Below are 3,134 nucleotides of genomic sequence, written 5' to 3'. Positions count from 1 at the left end.
ATCTACTAAATTTATTTTAACCTTTGTTCCCCCTATTATTTATTTTTATTCCATATGTTTTACTCATCTCTTGATAAGGTAGATAAAAGGAGCATCAGACACAAGATTTTCACAATCACACAGTCACATTGTGAAAGCTACATCATTATACAATCATCTTCAAGAAACATAGCTACTAGAACACAGCTCTACATTTTCAGGCAATTCCCTCCAACCTCTCCATTACATCTTGACTAACAAGGTGATATCTATTTAATGTGTAAGAATGACCTCCAGGATAACCTCTCGACTCTGTTTGGAATCTCTCAGCCATTGACACTTTATTTTGTCTCATTTCACTCTTCCCCTTTTGGTCGAGAAGGTTTTCTCAATCCTTTGACGTTAATTCTCAGCTCATTCTAGGATTTCTGTTCCATGTTGCCAGGAAGGTCTACACCCCTGGAAGTCATGTCCCACATAGAGAGGGGGAGGGCAGTGAGTTTGCTTGTTGTGTTGACTGGAGAGAGAGGCCACATCTGAGCAACAAAAGAGGTTCTCTTGGGGGTGACTCTTAGACCTAATTTTAAGTAGGCTTGACCTATCCTTTAAGGGGTTATACATTGTACATTCATAATAAGAAATTGAAAATAGAATCTACTTTTAACATGAACTTTTAAAAACAAAGGACTAATACTTAAAAGGCTAACTTCCTTAATATAAACATACAGCTCCTACATATCAATGAGAGAAAGACCAGCTTGAAACAAAAATGGATATGATGGTTTGAAGTTATGTACCCCAGAAAAAACACATTCTTAAACCTACCCATTCCTGAGTGTGTGAAGAACCATTTGATGAGCTTACTTCAGTTAAAGACTAGCCTAACTATATCAGGATAAGTCTTAATCCTATTACTGAAGTCCTTCATAAGCAGAATGAAATTCAGACAGAAAGCCACAGGAAAAAAGTCACAAGTCAATGGTACCTAAAAGAGAAAGAAGAAGACACAGCCATGTGTATTGATTTTCTAAAGGACTAAGGATAGGTGGCATTGTTACAAGATTATGGAGAAGATTGCTACATTTCCCACTCAAATGAGAATACCATGAATTATGAAGATGAACATGGCAGCAGATGATGACTTGGAGATCAACCAGGCAAGTTTTCAAGAACCTGGTTGTGATGGTTGGGTTCATATGTCAACTTCACCAGGTGATAGTGCCCACTTGTCTACTCAAGTAAGCACTGGCCTAAACGTTACTGTAAGGACATTTCATGGCTGGTAAATAAACCAGAAGGCTGGTTTATTAAATCATCAGTCAGTTGATGGCATCTGTGGCTGATTACATCTATGATCATCTAAGGAAGGGTTTCCCACAATGAGAGAATCCAATCAGTTGGATTTAATCCAATCAGTTGAAGACTTGTAATGGAGAAGAAAGAACTTTCACTTCTTCAACCAGTCAGCCTTTCCTGGAGAGTTCAACGATGATCTTCATTGGAGTTGCCAACTAGTAGCCTGCCCTATAGAATTTGGACTCGTGCATCCCCACAGTTGCATGAGAAACTTTTATATAATCTCATATTTACAGATAGCTCCTGTTGGTTGTTTCTCTAAAGAGCACCGACTAATACACTGGCCAATTTCCATTTCACCTTATAGAGCTGTTCTTTTGACATTCAGTATTTTAAATTTTCCACAAAGCTTCAGCCTAAGTCTGCGCTCTCACCGCCCAGCTCAGCCACCCGGCTACCTCCTGCAGCAGAAGCGCGGGTATTTCGGGACAGATCAGAAGTATCGAAATGCCTTAAATAAACATCACAATCCCGATGTGAAACGAGTTCAACTTCTGGCAGAGATGTGTATTATTATTAATGAAAATGACAATAAAATTGGAGCTGAGACCAAAAATAATTGTTGCCTGGATGAAAACATCGACAAAGGATTAGTGCATCGAGTTTTAGTGTCTTCTTATTCAACACTGAAAATAAGCTCCTACTACAGCAGAGCTCAGATGCTAAAATCACCTTTCAGGTTGTTTTATCAATACCTGTTACAGTCATCCATTAAGTACTCCAGGAGAACTTGAAGAAAATGATGCAATTGGAGTAAGACGAGCAGCACAGAGACTTTTAAAAGCTGAATTAGGAATTCCCATGGAAAAGGTTCCTCCAGAAGAAATTAATTATGTCACACAAATTCACTGCAAGGCTCAGTCTGATGGTATTTGGGGTGAACAAGAAATTGATTACATTTTGTTGGTGAGGAAGAATGTAACTTTGGATCCAGATCCTAATGAGATTAAAAGCTATTGTTATGTGTCAAAAGAAGAACCAGAAGTACTTCTGAAAAAAGCAGCCAGTGGTGAAATTAAGATAACTCCGTGGTTAAAATTATTGCAGAGACTTTCTTCTTTAAATGGTGGGATAATTTTTAAATCATTTAAGTCAGTTTGTCAAACACGAGAAAATATATAGAATGTGAAGGTGGAGATGGATAATAGTCAAGTACTGAGAATTTCTATACAGTAAATTTGGAATGAATTTTTTTTTAATTTGGTACTCTATTTGGAAAACGCATTGGATACAACGGTACTTTTACAACTAGAATTTTGGTAGGAAAGACTACTGACTTCTTACTTTTATTTCATATACCCCATCAATATGCACCGTTCTTTACTAAAAAAAGAAAAAGACATTTATGAGACATTACTGTAAAATAGAATACAAATAAATTTAACCTATTGAAAAACATGCTTATGACAAATTTGAACAAATATGCAAACCGCTTCATTTCTAGTATTGTTGTGATAAACATTTTCAGAATACTTCTATAGCATTTTGCTATTTGCCAGATGCTTTATGTATCATTGATTTCTTTTTTAAAATCATCGTACTGGAGAATGTGCAAAGAAGCTGTTTGTGTGGATACCTCAAAACAAAGCTAATTAACTTTATTATTAAGAGAGTGGAGCAGGGGAAATTAGATGGCATATATCCTAATCCCTATCATTGTATGTTGATTTTGTGGTTTAATCATTCTGGAATATCATTTGAAATTTAAAATACATCATTGATTTTGGCAGTAAGCAGGCATTTATATTCATTAGGTTAAATTTTTTAATAATCTTGGCAATTAGTAAAGTATATGTTTT

At 36.1% G+C, this 3,134-nt stretch overlaps 1 pseudogene; it reads left to right on the top strand.

The window, feature by feature from the left end:
* The first annotated feature begins 1,103 nt into the window (after positions 1-1,103).
* Positions 1,104-2,464, top strand: LOC143645276 (isopentenyl-diphosphate Delta-isomerase 1 pseudogene; annotated as a pseudogene).
* The last annotated feature ends 670 nt before the right edge of the window (positions 2,465-3,134 follow it).

The sequence above is a fragment of the Tamandua tetradactyla genome, chromosome 8 (genome assembly GCF_023851605.1).
Source record: "Tamandua tetradactyla isolate mTamTet1 chromosome 8, mTamTet1.pri, whole genome shotgun sequence".
Taxonomy (NCBI): domain Eukaryota; kingdom Metazoa; phylum Chordata; class Mammalia; order Pilosa; family Myrmecophagidae; genus Tamandua; species Tamandua tetradactyla.
The sequence above is the reverse complement of the archived record's forward strand: the minus strand, read 5'-3'. Positions and strand labels throughout refer to the sequence as shown.